The sequence below is a fragment of the Phasianus colchicus genome, chromosome 7 (genome assembly GCF_987193195.1).
Source record: "Phasianus colchicus chromosome 7, bPhaCol1.hap1.1, whole genome shotgun sequence".
NCBI classification, from domain to species: Eukaryota; Metazoa; Chordata; class Aves; order Galliformes; family Phasianidae; genus Phasianus; species Phasianus colchicus.
Genome location: NC_143442.1, coordinates 24,728,783 through 24,747,970, shown reverse-complemented (window position 1 = coordinate 24,747,970; position 19,188 = coordinate 24,728,783). Strand labels below are relative to the sequence as shown.

General features: G+C 42.3%; 1 protein-coding gene across 5 annotated transcripts in view; it reads left to right on the top strand.

Annotated features, from left to right (window-relative positions):
• INO80D (INO80 complex subunit D) overlaps nucleotides 1-11,351 on the top strand; it is a 43,421-nt gene extending 32,070 nt beyond the window's left edge. For 4 of the 5 annotated variants that reach the window (XM_090144161.1, XM_031601284.2, XM_090144158.1 and 1 more), the window contains one exon: nucleotides 226-11,351. The gene's annotated coding sequence lies outside the window, so the exon portion shown is untranslated. The remainder of the gene's footprint in view (nucleotides 1-225) is intronic. The other variant, XM_031601282.2, reaches the window with a different exon arrangement.
• The last annotated feature ends 7,837 nt before the right edge of the window (nucleotides 11,352-19,188 follow it).

The window sequence follows — 19,188 nt, the reverse complement described above, 5'->3', positions numbered from 1 at the left end:
TTCACTGTTCCCCAGTAATTCCTTAAGGTTACAGCACAGTTACTGGATGTAATTGATCTTAGCAGTAAGACCTAGCAATGGGAAGATACCTCAGATTACGGATGCATGTTACTGATTCCTAGGGTTTGGATCAGTGCTTGCCATCCCATTAGCATCTGGTAGAAAGTTTTCCAGTGGGCAGAAGTCTTTTTATTATTATTATTATTATTTTTTATTTTCCCAAAGGTAGCATCTGGCATTGAAAACTTGGCTGCGCACATTGAATTGAGAATAGTGCACTGAAGTCCTAAAACAAGACCATGGTTCAAGAATGACTTTGACAGCTTGTTAAGATAGTGTCTTGATCTCCTCTGTGTGCGTGTGTGTGTGTTTGGGGTGCAGGAAGCAGCAGTTCTTTTTCTGCTTTTGGTGAAAAAGTGGAAAAAGTGGGATTTATCCCCTTTTGGATCTGGTCACTGTTCTTACTGCATGCTGACTTTTATTTTGATGATGATGATTTTTAATTCATTGAGCAGCAAGGGGAACAATTGACTGGTTGCCCATAAATTTGAAGGCTGATGCAAAACTAACCCAGAGGAAAATAAATAAATAAATAAAAACTAAACTAAACCAGAAACGTTGAAATAGAATAATGGTATAGTGAAGATTCCTGTGCAGAAATTCCCTTCCCTGCTGAATTACTGTGGCCTTGTAACATTGATGATTTGCCTTTTCAAGTGTGGCTTTGTCCCAGACTCCTTGCCTGACAGGCTGACAGGTATTTTCCAGGTGAAACTGAAAGAATTCAGTTGGTATTCTGCCCATCCACATAAGTCTAGTTCAGGCCCTTTGGTAAGTTCCAAACAGATGCATTTCTCAAATTGTTTCTGCCTATTATGACTTTGTTAGCTTTTTTTTCACACCAAGCCATTTGTTTCTTATGGGACTTAATGCTCTTAACGTGAAGCTGTGTGTGTGTGAGGAACTAGCAGGTACCTATCAGCAGTCATGGCTAACCAAAAGATAAATCACTAAAGCAAAATAGGTAAATACGAGTTTTTTTGCTTTCTTTTTTTTGGCAGGACAGTTTTGCTTTTACTGCCCACCTGCTGAAGAAAGTGTTCAGACTTTTAGGTAGTAATTTCAGAGTAATTTCAGTTCTTATAGAATGGAGTCCACTAGCTTTTAGATGTTTTTATTTTTTATTTTGTTTTTAATCCAAGGGATAACAGCAGCAGAAATCCAGAGGTGTTTACATGTATCTCTTTACTGGAAGGGAAAAAAGGAATTCGCTTGCGACTTTATAGGGCTCAGATTTGCTACTATACTTTGACTGTAAAAGTAACTTCTATTTCATTAGTATAACAAGTCTCTACTATTCTTGACTTGTTTCTGAGATGCAAATGAGAGAGAATAGAAAAACCCACATTTCAGTCTCCAACTGTAGAAGAGGGATTTCCTTCCACCTTAGTGTAGTACATCCTACCTGCATATATTCTAGTCTAGTCCAGGAAACTGAGAACCAAGCACATGTAACAGAGAGGCGTAATAAATTGTTTGAGCAACAGATCTTTGAACTAAGTTTAGTTTCTATAGAAAGTCATTTCATTAGCAGTCAGGCCCACATTGAACTCTGACCCAAACCTCTCCTTTCATCTTGCTAAAGAACAGAGTTTAAATGGGAGAAGTCTTGTTCTCCTTACTATCATAGCAATCATACTATCTCCTTTTCTTGAAAGGTTTGTCCTCCTTAAACTTAAAGGAGTATGGATGATGTGTATGTCCTTTATGAAATTGCAAGTGTACGTGGGTGGAGGAAACAAAACTGATTTTCATGCTTCTGTTGTTATGAAGTCCTTATTTCATACTTGGTAAAATAGATCTTAATATAAGGCAGATATTTTTTAAGTGGTGATTTAAATATGTTTGTAACATTTAAATGTTTTTAAATCATGTAAAAAGTTGAATTGAAGCCTATGAAATCCTGCTTGTGATTGTCCTGCTGATTGAGGAATGCCCAGTGGTATTGTGAAATGAGGCAAATCTGAACAAGGCATTTATTTATTTTTGTATTAAGTTCCCCATACTTTGTTGAGAAGACAACTGTTTGATTTGCAAATGATTTTCCTTGTGTTTTCATATTCTTTCTTCATGTTTTGGATGACTGAAAAAGAGTGAAGAACTAGTATACCAAATGGTTAATTCTTTAATCTGCTTGTGTATTTGTGTCATTTTTAGAGGATGTTAATTTCTATAAATTGGTTTCAGGACTTTGGTCTTGAAATGATTCTTGTGCCCATCAAACTCTCTAATGAAGCTGCAGCTATTTCAGAGTTTAATTGCTCCACATTACATTTCTCTTTCTTAGCAAATGCAGGGTGTGAAGGGGGGGGAGGAATGGAGGACCAAGTTCTGCTTGCTCAAATTGGCATAAATTTCAGAGGAGCTCTTTGGAATAAGGTCACTGTGAATTTGTACTGGCGTAATTCAGAACAGAATCCAGATCCTGATCTGAGTGTTATTTTAGTCAGGGAATTTCAAAAGCTATCAAAGTTACGCAGGTTCATAATTCTTATTTGAAATCATTGGCCATTAAGGATCTGCATTCCTATAAGGCAGCCTAGGACATCAGCTCTTCAGCCACTTAAACTTCAGTTTTGTATATCCCTTGATGACCTTTTTCTGAAAAGTGATTAGGTAACGTTTTTCAGTGAGCAAACTAAATTTGCAGTAAACTGTACTATTAAAAATGAATTTGTTCATATAGATTGGAAGTAGGAATCCCTCTGTCCTGTCTGATAGAGTTCTGAAATGGGCCACCATTCTTGCCTTCTGTTTTACCACTGCCACCAATACAGCCTGACGAGAACTTAGGAGAACTGATGTTAGGTTTACAGGAGGGTTCGTGCCAGTAGGCTTCTATACCTGCAGAGCCCATTGAGTTCAGTGGATCGGTGTCTTACTGCTGGATTTAAAAGATCCCGTTGAAAACCTTGCGCAGCCAAAAATTCGGCACCTCTTCTTCTGGGAAGTGTTGCAGGTCTGGATGAGGTGGTCCTTGTGTAATTCCTGAATAGCATTCATACTCTCTTGCTGAGGTTTTTGAATATCATCTCCTTGTACAGCAATTAGCACTCTAATCGCCCTTTCACCAAAGAGTCGGTGTAGCAATTGCAGTCCATTGATTTGAGCTGGTCAATATCTGTCATGCCCTTTACATATGAATAGATGGAATAAAGCTAGTTTAACTTAAAAGTTAATTTCCTTACATAAGATTTGAGTTGTAGAGAATTGAGAAAAGAATTAGACCTAGAATAAAGTACCATTAGGATCGTTTTTTGTTAATAGCTGCATCTCAATTATTCTTTGTACAAAAGTGTAAGAATTGACAGAATGACACATAGCAGTGTACGGAGGCTGATAGGAGCAGCCTGATGGTGGCCTGGTGTGTAAGGTGTTCTGTTAGACACACTTTCACTTCGGAAGATTTGAGGCCAACTTTGAGGGGAGCCATATTCACTTAGATACCTCAAGGCTGATTTGTTCTTAGGCCTTGTCATTAATTGATAGAAGATGCATCTGTGATGCAAGCAGGTAGGAAAGATGCCCTTTTTTGTCCCCTCCAGCTTTCAACTTCCCCCAGGTTCTTGCCTAGTTCTCTTCTCACTGGTAGCAAGCTTCTTTGTGTCTTTGGACATAAAGGTCAGTGAAACAATTACATCAATAATGCTGAGAGGTAGCACAGATGCAGGTCTGCCTCATACACTATAGTCTGCAACAGCTAGGCTTCCCACTTCTTTCTGCAGGTTAGTGAATGAGGATTCACAGTTACTGTTTGTAAACATTAGAATGCCTTGAGAAGCTTACAACACGTTAGGCAAAAATCAGAGATGGTATTGGAAGTACAAATGTAAGGGAAGAAATGTTAAAAGAGGGGCTGGGAATGAATTTACAGGCTAGTACCCACATTCAGTTAGAGGCACTGTTTTGTTGTAACCACAACTAAGTACAGTCTAGGGTTGAATTGGCTTGCCAGGGAAGATGGGTCTCAAGGAATAATACCCTGTAGAGGTGTCTTCACTGAGAAGTTGTCCCTAGTGATTAAGTACACATGCTGCTGGTCCACATCTGAAGCTCCAACTCTTCCGTGGTGCTGTAGCAGCTTGGCTGCTGCATTGCATCAGCAGGACCAGCTCCCTGGAACTGAATCTGTCAAGTGGTGGAAGGCAGTCCGCAGCAAGGGGAGTTTTCAGCAGGCAAACAGTAGGCAACTTACCTTTGGTGATTCTTCTGCAGTGAGGCATTGTGTGGGTGTCTTGGCAGCTTTCCTCATGGGATGTTTCTATTTGCCTTTGAATTTTTGCCATGACATGTAAAGAAGTCTCCTATGCAGGCCAGTTGCAACTGCAATGACCACATCCTCTGGTGGTGGAGATACTAACTGAAGGAGTAGGTTTGGATCTTTTGAGTGATATTTAGTGCTGGGGTGTTGTGGGCTGCTCCTCTTCCCCTCTCTGCTCCTTTTATTTCCTTCCCTCTGCATTCTCCATCATTCTTTCTTTTAGTCTCCCATCCTCCAGTGTAGGTAGTGCCAACCATAAGTCTTCTGTGGCTTGATCCTGAGTGAATGTGGCTGTGAAACACAAAGAAGGAGAGATTCCTGCATTTCATAGCATACATCTGGGGTGCTAGAATGACAGTGTACTAGACGTGAAATATATCTCAGCTCAGTGAGTAAGGTTTCACAGCACACTGATAGGTTGGATGCTGAGGAGCACACACATCAGCAGTGAATGTGTAGGCTTTTAGTGAGCATCTGCCTTCTCACAGATTTTTCTTGTTTTGAGGGTGCATCAGTAGAAAATCACAAAAGTTATAGATTATTCTCTTTAAAAGCTGTATGAAGAAGCCCAGCTAAAAGTAAAGATAATTGGGGGAAAAATTGACGTTTGAATTTACTAAGCTTAAATTTGAACTTCAGGTGACTCCTAGCCTGTGAGAGACCTTAGCTCTTTCAGCTAAATTGTTGGGAATGAAAAATCTGTGGGAGAAGGAGGAATTGCAGAATATTATGTCTTGGAACAATTTTCTCACACGTATCTTCAGCCATTTAAACACAAACCAAAAAAGTGACTCAGTTATGGGAGCTTTTCCTTTGCTGTTTGCTACTTGTCTCCTGGTTGTTGGTTCTTTGTTTTCCCCTGTTGTATTCTGCTTCCACACCCTTGTTCTCTGGCCCCTGTGGAATAGGGTGGCAGTGGAGCATGAAAGAAGTCAGTGGGCTTGGCTGTAGATGGACATCAGTAGAGAAAGCTTTCTTTTTCCAGCTCCTTATAAGCATTGGCACCTTTTCAGTCTTCCCTGGCTCACAGAATTTAGTTGGAAGTCAACAGGTTCAAATTCAGGCTTTTGACCTTAAAACTGTACATAGATGATGAGGGAAAAATGCATTCCTCGTGCTCCTTCCCCTCCCTAGCCCCCAAGCACACACACAGTGAGATACACAGAGTACATGCGCGTGCACTTGGTCCAGCAGCACTAATGTTTTATCTGCTTGCTGCCTTCACCAGCCGGCGCCCACGGAAGTGAGCTCTGGGTAGGTGATGTCCCCAGATATCCTCTGGAAAACTTTAACTTTGATGCAGATTGCTCTAATGTAGCTGACTGACATGGCATTTGCTTCTGCTTTGGAGTGGATGATTTACCCTGTAATGACTCTAACCTGCGTTCCAAACAGCATAGTTGGTCCCAGTGAAAACAGATTGATTCTGAAGTGATGAACAGTTGGGTTCTCATGCAAAATATCTACACATCCTACCAGAAGGGGTTGAACCAGTTTCTCTGAACAGTGATTACCTTCACTGTACAGTTTTGGGTATGTCTCAGGGATTCCTTGTGGAAATAAGGGCAGTTAACAAAAAAAAAAAAAAAGAAAAAAAAAGAAAAAAAAAAAGAAAAAAAAAAGTAAATAGTTTTAAAAGTAAATAATAATTTAAGGTAGAGCGTCATCTAAGTGAGAGTGCAAGAAAGAGAAATCCGTGTTCAATTTTCTAGTCCACTGTCTGGCTTAGGGACTCTTTCTCTTCTCGGGGCTCTCAAGATCAACATACAGAATCTTTTTCATCACGCTCAGCTTTAAACTTTTTATTTAAAGATACCCTTCCCCAATGAGCTTTCAGAATACTTATTGTAGATTTTAAGAGAAATGGTATATTAATTTATGCTATTAACATCACCTCATAAATTATAAGTTTTATACTAAAGCTGTATTGAGTGTAATGAATTATGTTGCATATGTGTTTTTAATGGCTATAAAATTATATACAAGCTTTTTTGGGAAGACAAACTAGTGAAGCACCTTTTTACACTGGATTTTGCCGTGTCAAGGTGTACAGCTATTCTTTGCTACCTTGCAGATATCTATATCTATATCTATATATAGATATATATATATAATTAAAATAAAATGGTATCCTGTATCAACAAAGCATAGAACTCTTTTTAACCCTTATATTACTGTTCCTATATCTCTTTTTAAATTTTACTTTGAGTGTTACATTCTGCAATAATTTATCTGTGGTTTGTACCTTTGATTAGACATTTAGTTACAGGGTAAATAGATCAAATTAAAAAATCCAACTACTGTAGCTGGAAGTTGTGAACCAAGTTTTAAGACTTTTTTTTTAATGTATTTATTTCCAGTTAGCTCTGTGAGTTGGAATTTGAAAAGTCAGAACATTAGAAATCTCAGTGTCTTATTCAGGAATTTTCCCCCTCCTTTCCTCACAAAGGAATTCCCACTGTGACTTATAAATAGAATTAGACTGCTTGTGTGCATGTATGTATGATATATACACACAAAAAATATGCATTGGGGGGGATGTATGTGCGATATGAATGTGTATAATGTATGTAGGTCATAGTTTTGTAAAGAGAAAAGTAGTCGAGAGGTGATGGAATGTATTGTAGAAATGTGATTATTTAGTAGGGGGTTCCTATGTCCTCATTGTTGTATAAATAACTCAAACTCTCTACTATATAATCTTCTGTTATAAGGCTAATTCTGATATCATGTCAATTTTACTGTTTTTTAAATGACTAGCAGTGAGCCCTGTTTAAAATGTCATGAAAATACCAAGCTCCCAAAGACAGCCTTTACATAAAATACATAGAGGAGGAGGAGGGATGGGAGAATTGAGTGATATTTTTCAGGAGAATTTGAAATGGAGAGTTCTGTGATGACGACGAGACAGAAGGATTATGTATTTTTGCAAATTAATACTCCTTTGGTGTGAGAAAGGTGGAAAATGTGGTTAACCAGTTGTACTTGGTTTTCAACTCAGGTTGTAAGGAGCACTGGTTGAGGACTGATCTCCATTCTGTAAGAGGCTCTTGTCTTCAAAGCAGATTCTTTTCTTTCCTGAAGGTCTTTGTGTGTATTGATTTTGCTCCAGAATTGCTGTTTTGGGATTAGAGCAAAATACACTTTCAGCCCAGGGAATTCCACTTGTGAGTTTTGGAATTTGGTTTTGGCCATTTAGCTTTTTTCATAATTGGAGAATGAAGATTTCTTTGAGAGTTCTCACTTGAAAGGGTGAGGAATCAGAAACATTCTTACATTTTTGCTTATGCTTCATACTGTGCATCAGTTATAACATTTAGGCTGGAGAAAAGTAAAACCTAAATGTTATTTGTTCATACAGTTTCACTTTTAGTGATGCTGATCTCGGTGGCTTTAAAAATCTGTTTAGATGAACAGAGCTTCCAGTATTTCACAGACATTTTAATTTTTTGTTTGTTTTTTTTTTTTTAAAGCAGTTGCAAATCAAACCTTGAAGTTTTTGTACATTCCCTTCCCTCTCAGTACGTCCATGACACAGTGCATTTCCTTTCCCATGCATCTGCATGTACGAGTGAACAGGGCAGGGAGGTGGCTGTTGTCAGAGGCCTTTCCTTCTCATTGTGTGGTGGTAATAGGAGCTAGCAGCATAAATCTGTATGCCTTTTGGGGAAAAACAGACCTGCTTCTGTGTATACCTGTACAGAGAGAGATATCTGTATATGAGATGTTGGTAGCACTTTGCTGAATGTGCTCTTGTCCTCATGATGCACGATAAATAGGTATGAATGCAATCAATCTATATGTGTGTATATATATATATATATATGCATACAGATGTATAGGTGGAATATATGTAGTATCACACACGTGCATTTGTCGTTACATGAACAAGTGTGTGAGCTGAAAGAAAGACTAGCCATAACCTATGTGTAACAGGTAAGCACGTGGTGCCAAACAAGGTGGTCTTAGTTCATCTGAGGGCTTTGGTTGGTGTCAGTGATTGGTCTGATCTTGGTCACCACTGATTTTTGTTACCTCAGCCCTCAAAGCAGAATTTCCTTGGTACATTTTTGCTTCTGTGTATATTAATACTCAGTGAGGCCTCTTGCAATGCCGACCTCTTTTGCTTTGCTACTCCATTACTTTCATTCCAGCTCTCCGCTGTCCCAGTATCTCTGAAGCTTATCATGCTATAGAAGTAAGCAGCTCTAATGGCCTAGTCCAGCCCTTCCTATGCATTAGGGAAATTTTCTGGGTGATTGCAGTGGCAGCTGAATTGGGCCCGGAGCATTTGCTTGACCCTAGGCAGATTTTTCCAGTTACTCAATTGTACTTGACCATGACTGTGACTGATTTGTAGATGAACGCTAACTTCTCTTAGAAACTGATGCAAAGTTACCTAGCATATTAAAAGGTTAACCCAGCACTACGATTCAGAGGTAAATACTCAAAATGAGAAAAGCAAACCCACTGAAAACATCTTAATTTTCAGCCCCAGGGAGAAAAAGGGAGCTCAGTGTGCCTTTCCCGTAAGGAGAGCAATGAGCAGAAGGCAGCCTTGTGCTGGTTCTGAGCAGCGCTGTTGTCAAACATATCAAGAGAAACACAGCTCGTTAGTTTTACCAATAAACAGATTTTAAAGTGAGCTGCAGAGTTGACCATTAGCATGCAAGAACTTTGCATCTCATTGTGCATTGAATGATTTTGCTTATGCAAGTAAATTGTGTTTTTAAGTATTTTGTTTCATTTTCTGGCTAGCTGGAGTTCCCCTGTAGTTTTAGCAGAAAGCAGCTGTCAGAAACCTGCTCAGTCACACGTAAGCACTGCTGACATTCATGGCTTGCTTACCTGTGGTTTCAGAGGAGAGCGCAGCTCCATTCTGCCATCAGGCCTTACTGCAGTCCATGTTTTTAGTCTGGGTATGACACTGTTTTTCTTGGCCACAGTTCAGCCATGGAATTTTGTCTTCCTTGCATTTCTATTAGGAAAAGGTAACTGATGTACTCTTCCATCTTTCATGCAATCATACATGACGATTTCTATAATACATATGTTTGGGTGTGTGTATGGGTATGGCTGTGTACTGTGTGTGTATAATACATATATGCACACATAGATGACCCTATTTCAGTTTATGTATGTGGAGAACATACTTGTTGGTCCTCTCCTGGTATATACTCATGCATTCGTATATTAAATATGTATATAGAGTGTAGATGTCCTGCATATACATGTGTATATGTTACGAACCTTGGATGGCATTTTTTTAAACATTTTGCAAATCGCTGTCCCTTATGAGATATTTTCTCTGAAGCTGCATTATATAGAAGAAATGGAGAAATGTGTTATCAAAGTTTTATTTTAAAAAGGAGACTCTTAATTATCTAAAGCCATTTGTAATTGTCTTTTGAATTTTTACTAGAAGGGTTGTTATTAAAAAAGAAAAAAAAAAAAAGAAAAAGGAAAAAAAACCAAAAAACCACCACCAACAACAAAGCAAGCAGACCTTACTCCCACCATCACTTAAGATGGAAAGAAAGAAATGGAAGTGCAAGTTGCGAAGTATTTATTTCCTTCTGAGGCATATTGGAATCACGTTCTGCCCACCTCCCTTCTCTAAATAGAATTAATGATTCATGGTTTCTTTTACACAGCTTTCCCCATTATTTTACCTTCTTCAGTCACTGTTCACCTCCTACATTTGGTAGTGCTGATGGCACTGAGGAGATCTCGTGCTCTTCTGTACTTTCCAGGAATAATTCTGGTGCATCACTGTCGTGTTTCACGTTAACATACTCGTGGAGGATGGATATTTTTTATGAAGATGTCTGTAACAAGTCTTTAACTTATTTAATGTGAGAAGCCTTTGCTGGAGTCTATTGTTTCTTTCCAAAGACATTTGCTTTTTTCATCATCATTCATTAGTTACCTTCTTATTTAATGCCTGAGGTTTTAGGGTTTGGGTTGTATTATTGTGGGGGTTTTTTTTGTTTTTTTTTTGTGTTTTTTTTGCTTTGTTTTTAAATTCCCCCAAAATGTTTATCTGCAAGTGGAGCAAAAGAGGTGTCAGCCCCACCAATATCCTCTTTGCAATTAAGAATAAATATCTATGTTTTGGGTTTAATAAAAGAGAAGGTGGCAAATGGACAATCTGAAGTGCTTTAGAGGGGACGGTCACTCTTTTCAAGGCTGTCTCAGAGAAGTTTGTGTTTGGTGTCATTTTAAAGGCAGTGTGATCGCACTGATATCAGAAACAGCCTTCTAACAAAGAGCCTCGTACAGCTGTTTGGCCACTCGAGTTTAAAACATAAAGTTGCAGTGGGAAAGCACAGGTGAGGCAGTGTATTTGAACCAGTGAATTGTAGCTTGCAAACGTAACTGATTTTGAAGTAACTGCATGGTAGCAAGGATTAGCAGTCTCTTACACCCCTTCCTTGTTCCCTTTCATCCCCAACATGTATTCAGCATACCATACATTGGGAAAAATGACAGCTTGCTACAGCAAAGCTAAATCCAATAGTGACTGCTTAAAGGGAACATACAAACTCGCACTGCCGCATTCTGTACCACGCTGACGGGCACAAAAAGCCCCGACTGCTTCTGCAGATGTGCTGTGTTGGGGAGAGCGGGACCTGGGGATGCCCAAGGAGAGCAGTCGCAGTGCCAGCAGCTCCCAGAGCGGTTCTGACAGCGTTCCAGGGTGGGTAGGAAAGCTCCTGTTTGTACTTCCCTTTAAATAGGATCAGTTGGCTCACATGTTCCTCATACTTCTCAATGAATGTACTGTATTACCATTAAAAAAAAAAAAAATCAATGAAAATGATGATAGATTGGTCTCCTTTTGTTATCTGGTCCTTGTTTAATTTGTTTAAGGGTTTTTGTATACAAAAGTTTACATTTTTATGTATATTTTTCTTGTGTAAAAACTGATGTAATATGTGTATAAAACACTGTATGTATTATCTGTATATAGTGTGACAAAATGATTTTCTTTCTTTCTTTTGGATGTATTAATAAATCTTGCTGTGAAGTGGCTGTGTTTTCTATGATGAAACCCTCAGAGCCATTTCCTAACTCTGAGCTGTATGAATAGTGCTCAGGCTGAAATCTGATCTAATCCATCAAGTGTTTTGTTCTTCCCCCACCCGCCCCCCCCAGCGTATCCTAAGCACAACTTCGTTTTGCTAGCTGTAGAGTCTGACTGTGCTCTGGTTTATCCTGTATTGCTTTTTAATAACATTAGCTAATTAGTTTTGCAAACAAACTGAGGTCTTCAATCTCACTCCTGATTCTAATTATAGTACTTTCTAACTCTGGATTACTGGCCCAGGGAGCAGATCCTTTTTATCTTGTTTTCTGTTGTGAACTGCAGAGCTGTGCTTGAAATATGATCTGAGGGGTTGCAAGAGAACCGTTAGGCCGTGGCCTGAGCCAGTGATTGAGCACCTGGTGAAGGGGTGTAGCCAGCCCTGGGAGCACAGGTGCAAGCAGTTCACCTGTGTGATTGGAAGGGGTGGACCTGGGTCTGCCTCTCCCTATTCTCATTTAAGGGCTGGCAGCCGAAGAGGAACAGTCTCTACTTGGAGATCGCCTCCTTTGAGAGTTTCCAGAGAGCCCGGATCCTCAGGAAGGGGGTAAGCTGCTGTTCTTTGTTACTTGACTATGGTTGATGCTTTTTTGAGTGACCTGAAAACTGTTTGAAGGCAAATATATCTGCTGCCACCTATCCTTACAGGGGTGTCTGATGGAATTTTGTCTTTCTTACTGTTATGTCTAATGAGATTTTAAAACATGTACATCTGCTTTGTCACTGAGTTGCAGATTGGCATGGAAAATGCTGCTGGGGCTGCGTGTGATACCATGTTTCTGGCAGGGCTCTGTGCAAGGGAAAGCCTCGTCTCCTCCATGAGGCTGGCATGAGAGGTGGACTGCCTTGGCTGTGCTGACCCTCCCGTGCAAGGTCTGCTCTTCAGGTGTGGTTTGTGTGGTTTTTCCACAGCAGTGTGCTGTTTAACCAGAACTGTACCTTGAGCACTCTGCAATAAGTAGATGGTTGCTGCACCTTCCTCTTGGTATTTGTTTTGTGTTCTCTGACTTGAGGTTCTGTGGTACTGCTGATGTCTGCTTTGCTGCCTCCTTCCCCACTGTATTTGAACTTGCCTTTTGTAAGGGAGAAACAGTTGTGCTTAGTTGAGACTATGCTCTAGGTTTTACTTTTCATAGGCAGTCTCTTTAATGCTGCCCTGATCGTTGAAGTAACTATCAACAGAGACTGATGAGAAGGGGATTCAGTAATTTGACTTTTCTTTTTAATGAACAGCAGCACAGTCATTCGAGACAGCGTAATTAGGGCTGCATTTTGCAGTGCCTGATTACAATTCAGGCTGAGGGATAAGTGGTGACAGTGAATGATACTTCCTCCCATGCTAACACACATTGCGAAGGTCTCAGGAAAGCTGAACCTGGTATGTGCTGTAATATCTTACCTTTTGGAAGATGGGAGCGGCCCTTGAAAAGACAGCAAAGTGTCAGGAGGTGAAAGAATTGATGGAATAAGTAGTAAAAAATATGCTTGGAACAGAACAGCTGAGGTTGCTCTGTGGCGTGAGACTTGAGGCAACAACGAGCAGTAAAAAGATGGAAGTTCAGAAAATGTGGGCTCTTCACTGGGCATGACTCCCCAGCAGAAGCTGAGCTGCCTGCCCTTGGGCGTTCAGTTGATGAGCTTGGTGAGATGCTCCTCTGCTGAATAAGTCAGAACCAACTGAATAATCTGATGACTTCTTCGAGCATTTCCATGGGGAAAAAATCCAACAAAGAAATGTTCTTAGAAGATGATGGGATGACTCTCAGCCTGTGACTTTACAAAATCAGCCAGTTGCTGCTGTAGTGCTGTGTTTCAAAACACGGGCTTTATTTGAAGTGGTGGTTCAGGAGGAATGTGGTGCATTGTCCTTTGTGTTGAGCTAGTTCTCTAGAGCTCCAGCAGTAGCCGTACAATAGCTGGCAGTTATTTTCTCAGGAAAGCTCATTAAGTTTGAACTTGAAAAGCAGGTGGCAGGCTTTATTACAAGAGCAAGTGTTGCTTTCATACTCAGTGAAGTGATTGAAGAGAGATCTTAACTAAATGTGGGAGCTGGCTTCCTGCAGAAGTGAAGGCAACCCTCTCCTAGGCATTGTCCCACCTGCAGGCAATAATGGGGCCAAGCTTCCATGCTTTCTCCTGGAGCCTCCAGCCCAAGTGTGGGGCAGCTATCAGATTGGAGCTGGAGGTGTGTGATGCTTGGTGGAAAGACTGTAGGCGATTGTTTTACTCACTGACATGAGCTTCAGCCTAGGAATGGCTGCCTTGTTTTTCTGCTGGTGCTACCTTATGGTTTGTGGATGGTTCTAGTAGACAGTTTTGATATCACAAAATCTGAAACTGAAGTGTTGTGCTAAAACATCCTAGGCTTTTATATTCATGTGTATTCTTGGGCTTCTGCAGGGGAACAGCAGTGCAAACTTTCTATACTCACACTAAGACATTCCTGGTACCAAGTCTTGCAGGTTCTGTTTGCCCCCCTCATTTCACCTGTGATGGCTGGCAATTGTGTTGTGGTGGGCTGTCCTACCATCTGAACTCAGCCTGGCTCTGCTGCTTCTGCTCAGCTTGTGCAATAGCTGCAGCTTCTTCCTTGTTTAAAATGCAGCTTAAAGCCTTTGCTCTCACACAGTGGAAGGAACCCCATGACCAATCATGTGGCTGTCTCAGGGGCCTCCTGCAAATCTGACCTTCAGGGCCCTCTTTACTGCGATGCCTACATGCTGACATCATTATGCTGCTGAGATAGATGTGAATACTGTCATGCTGATCAATATTCTCTCACAGCTCCCTTGTGATCCTCAAGCCCACTTTTTCTGGGAAGGTATAACGAACTTTGCTGCTCTGTTTTCCCTTCCCTGCTGCAGATGTGTTAGATGTGAGGGCCTTCTGGAGTGAGCGTATACAATAGCACCAAGCAGGGAGTTGTCTGAGGAACTGCAGTCATTGCCAGTAGCCCTACAAAACTCCTCTACCCTTGATACAGACAGTATTTATCCAGCATTCCTAAACACTCTGAAGTTTGCTGGAGCATTTCTTCTCAAGCTGTGCCTTTTGTTCACTGGCTTCATGTGCACTTGGTAGCAGAGCTCATTAGGAACTGTGATGGGTGCGTGGGCATTGACAGCAAGGGTGCTGAGCTATGTCACACTGGGGCCAATACTGTGCCAAAGGTTGTTTTTTTGGCTTTTTTTTTTTTTAAGCTATGGGTCTTCAAAACAGGGTCTTTGGCAGATTGTGTTTTTCATTTGCCAATGAAAAGTATTCTTTGCCACCATCAAGTGAGGATGAACCCAAGTGGGATGGGTTGATGGGTTTCATAATTGCTTCTTTATGTCTAGAAGGAAATGAACAGGTTAAATGTGAGGCACTTGAAGCATCTGGGTGCTCCTGTACGCCTTCCTGCTGCCTGTTGGTGCTGGCATTTGAACTTGCTGCCTGAATCCAGAGACACGTGTATTAGCAGCAGCAGAGGGTGGCTCCCCAAGTGTGTAGTCTTGTAACTTTTGCTCTTAGCAATTTGCATGCGTTTGCTATGGCTTCTTTAGTGAAAAGCTTTCAGTCCAACTGAATTTTTGAAGTCAGTAAAGCCACTTGACTGTTGTCTGAGAGCACTTGGCTCTTTATTTCTGCCCCAACCAGTTCAGTGCCTTTTTAAATCCTGCAGAAATTATTTCTGTTAACCAGCATTTGCTCAGTGGAGCTAGCCTGTTACCTTTCTTATTAAACTCCTCCTTCTGTTCTCCCTTGGCTCCTGCTGTTTAATATAGCTTTTGAATGTTTTTTCCTGTTTTTATTGCTCAGTGTTTTTTGCCCATTCCATATAATGCTTTAGGTGGTGGTTGTTGTTGTGTTTTTTTTTCCAATCTTCCCTCAGACTGCAAATCAGATTGCTGCTGAGGAGGTCCTGATGAACAAAATTAGATTCCTGAAGCTGGGAGCTGCTCCTTGCAAAGCTTTATCCTCCCTATGTGGCTCCGCTGTGTCTACCAGTGCTGTCCAGCTACAGGGCCATGCCTGGCACAGCTTCTCCCAGTGCCCCTACTTATGAAATCAGAATTGGCCACAGCCTCACACAACGCTCATGCTGTCTAACTAGGCCTTTTCAAGGATGATGGAGATGAAAATCTTGACAAATTGTCTTTCCCGTACTTCCAGAAAAATTAAGCCAAACTGCTATTACGTTTTGCATGCCTTGCAAAGCTGGCTGCCTGTAGCAAATTTCCTGTCATGACATGCCAGAAAAGATGATGCCTTTATCAGGCACTGTTTCCCATTAAAAACCCCTTAAAAGCTAGCAGTGCTATGAGCACCAGTTCCCGTCTTGCTGTGCTCACACGGGCACTGTGCTGCACAAATGTTGTGTTCGCAATGACTACGTTCAGCATCCTCCTCCTCCTCCTGGCACGGGCACCCTGCAGGCTTTGCACTGCTGCCCCGAGCAAGCTCCTGTTCCAGGCCTTGTTAGTGGTGCTCTGCCTTGGTCTCGCACCTGATGCTTTGTCTGCAGTTCTGCAGCTGGGACAGGCTCTTTTCCACCCTCCTGCTGCCTTATCAGCCCCCAGCCCAAGCTGCCCTGCTCAGGGTCAGCTGGCTGCCAGGCCCCTGGCAGAACAACTGGTGCATTTTTAAGCACCATGTCCCCTTTGTGTCATGCTCTGGCCCTGTTGTTAAAATGTGGCCTGTGGTGTGTAGGTCTTAAATACACAAGAGTGACAAAATCCTCTTTTTTATTCAGTTTGAATGACCTGAAAACAGATCTGCTCATCTATATCACTCATAATTCAGCCTTGTTTTCCCTCTGCCTCCTGTTTTTCTATCAGTGTGGGGCCTGCTTTGCTGCAGAAGGTGCCATTTGATGGAAGGGATGCACTGATCAGAGAGAATGGCACCAACCTCCTACACTTGGGCTATTAAGTTTTATAGCTCTTCTAGTGCCATAAAACCAATGCATCCTGCTTTTATTTTTCATTTTGGACATAATTCTGTTTATTTTTCTTGCAGGGTTTTATACCAAGATAAGCATTCTTAGAGGGTTTTGTTTACTGTGGGGAAAATGGCTTGGCAAGAGGAAGTACTTCTGTGCAAGGCAACATCAGTTTATTGCTGTAATTTCTATGTGAAAGATGCCAGACTTCTAACAATGGAGAATTAAGTTTTCTATTTCTATTTTCAGGCAGGTAATTTGCTAATTATTTATTTAGGTGCAGTTTCTTGCCGTTGGCCTCCATGGCACACTTGCCAACATCCTCCTGCTGTGATTTGTGCATGAGCGGCATGCTGCCTGGGGCCTGTAACCACCCGGGTACTGTGGGGCTCTGAGGGAAAGCCCAGGGTGCTGGAACTGGGCGTTCTTCCCACAGCTAGAGATTGCATCCTACAGTACTTGTGCAGAGACTGCTGCGTGCAGAACTGACGGTCCCCAAGCAGGAGGAGATAAGGGGAAGCGCAGAGAAGAGGGAATATCTTTATTACTTTTTTTTGAGGGGAGATTCTTTCACTTTTCATTTCCTCTTGTGTTTCCTTTCTGTATTCATGCTTTAGCACTGGGTTTGATGCTGACTTGATAGCTTTCCAGCAAGGGCTTGCATATTTCATCAGGATTGTCTCTTTGGTTTCCGGGGCTGGAAGTCGCACACAATGTGAAGCAGTCACGGCCGTGTGCACATCTGGATGCCTCTCATCCTCCGCAAACAGGCACTTTGCTTCGTTCCCATTCACCCTCGTTACTTAATTTCCTAAAGAGGCCACAGCTCTATAATGCCTGAGTGACGTGTGTCAAAATGTCTCACTAGGCTCTCCCACTGTGTGATAATTCAGTGTATCCTGTTTCTAGCACTGAGGAAATATAATTTCTTCACTCTAGCTCGTTATGCTTTAGGAAATTGCTTTTCTTCAATTATCCTGACAGCCCAGGTTTTGACAGCTCCACGCTTTCTGGGTGAGGCTGCTGCTGGCCTTGCCAATGCTGCTTTTTCCTTGAGGCTTCCCTGTCTGTCATCCATCGTGTCCTGCCCAGAGAGGACCTCACACCTGGGGTGTTCCTTCCCCCTGTGGATGGAGGCTGGGTGTCAGGATGGGATTTATGGCAGTGATTCTGAGTGTTTGCAGAAAGCTCTTTTGCTGTCCTCTCTGTGGGAAGGCACAGCGCTACTTCTCAGGATGGTGGAGATCCCTATGGGTTGACTTGTGCTGCCTGCTCCTGCATGAATGTAACTTTCATGGCTGTTTCATAAAAAAGAACAGGGTCTTAATGAGAACATTAGCAAAGACAAACTGCAAGGGAACTCTCCTCAGTGCTTTCTGACCCAAGAGCCACCTCACCAGTATGAGGACAACCGGTGACAGCCTTGCAGAGTGCAGCTGCAAAAGCATTCATTTACACCCCAAACACCCAAGGCATGCATGCTGCTCTCCTCCTTCCTATGCTGTTGTGAAGCCAGAGCCCCTCCCAGCCTCCTGAGCACTCAAGAGCAGACATGACACCTGCAGTCCTGGCTCCCCAACAGCTCCTCATTGGTGGCTGCACAGGACCTCGGGTGTGCTTGGATACGGTCTGAGGAGGCTCAGGTCCAGAGGAGGTGGCCCCATGCTGGCACCTCCAGATGTCTCATGGCCACTTCTGCCATGTCTGCTCCTTCATTCTGCAGGCACTGTCCTGCCTCTGAGGTGTCCTGATGTATGCCATGGAAACTCTTCACAGCCAAGTAGCTTGTCAGGCCTTGTGGACTTCAAGTTTCTTCTTGTCTTGTTTTCAACTTTGGATGTGTTTTGGCAATTTGATGTGATGGATTCATGGAAATGAATCTTTGCTAGATGAGTGCACTTCTTTTTGATAGATGTCTTATGATGAAAAACTCCTGTTCGGTGTTGGCCACCTGGACTGTTGTTCCTGCAAGCAGGCAGAGCCCCAGCAGCACTTCTAGTGTCAGCAGCTGTCATGTAGGCAGCTCTTGTGGTTGTTGGGGACACAGCTCTGTGCCTGCCCAGCTCTGCCAGCAGCACCAGCTCTGCCTTGCTGCTGTGGCTCTCTGTGTGCCTCTCAGGCTGCCTTGCTTTGGTCTTAGACTGTATTGCTGTTTTATTGCTGCTTTTCAGCCAGCCTTCAAACCTGCAGGTGTGCTCTCCTGTTGACAACCCTTTTGCCTGCAGTTAAAAGCAGACACCAGATTGTGGAGAAAATTATTGGCACCTGCAAATTGCATGCACTTAAATACCACGCGACTTCATTTGCAAGTACAATCAGATATTTGGGGACTGCAGGCCTGTGCCTCATGCATGTGCATGTCTTCAACCTGCTGGAAGCTGTAACCTGCCCAGCAGGCCTGCTGCTGGGGCATCAGGCTGCTGACACCCAGAGCTGTGCACCCTGCCCAAAGGCAGCTCTTGCTTTGTCCTTGCAGAGAACCATTCCCAATGCCTCTGATTTTCCTTGTGGCTGAGAGTCTGGGAACATGGGTAGAAGGCCCCATGCGTGTCTCAGGGATTCAAACTGTGTCCCAGAGGAGTAGGAGCTGCGTGGCACTTAACCGAGCTGGTAAGGCACTTAATCAAGTCACACGAGCCATTTTTTCTGCCTGAGTACTGGCACTTACATGGCCAGGTGTGTGTGTGAGCTTGGGGTAGGCTCAAGGGGCAGACAGTCACTTCCTCACCTTCTTGCTCTCTTTACCACACTGTAGTGCCTTAACCAGGCAAAACCCAGTTCCAGTACACAGAGAAATGCATTTCCTCATGTCTTGTTGCTGCCTAAAGGCCTCTGGGCTGGGTGTGTTCGTGTCAA